Genomic DNA, 350 nt, shown 5'->3' on the forward strand with positions numbered 1-350 from the left:
CTCGTGACATCGCGGGGGGTGTTGGTGGGAGGGAGGATGAGGGGGGGGGGAGGAAGCATGAGGGGTTCGTGAGAAGTGGTTAGGAGTGTGGGCGCAGTGGCGTGGTGTCTACATTATCAGCTCGGGGGGGGGGGGGTGGGTCCGCAATCGCCCAGGTGGGGCCCCAACCGTGCGAATTGTCTCGAACGGTCGCACTCAGAGGCGATTCCGTCTCGCGGCCTTCTCTTGCCCCCCACCCCCCCTAATGGCATCGTTGGTGCGCTCACGGCCTCGAACGTGTAACGCAAAACGTCGGTGGACGCTGCTGTTGAAAATTCACGATGTAACACGATTTTTGGTTTCTGGGTAGT

The sequence above is a fragment of the Petromyzon marinus genome, chromosome 57 (assembly GCF_048934315.1).
Source record: "Petromyzon marinus isolate PM22_M1 ecotype Great Lakes invasive population chromosome 57, UKy_Petmar_22M1.pri1.0, whole genome shotgun sequence".
NCBI classification, from domain to species: Eukaryota; Metazoa; Chordata; class Hyperoartia; order Petromyzontiformes; family Petromyzontidae; genus Petromyzon; species Petromyzon marinus.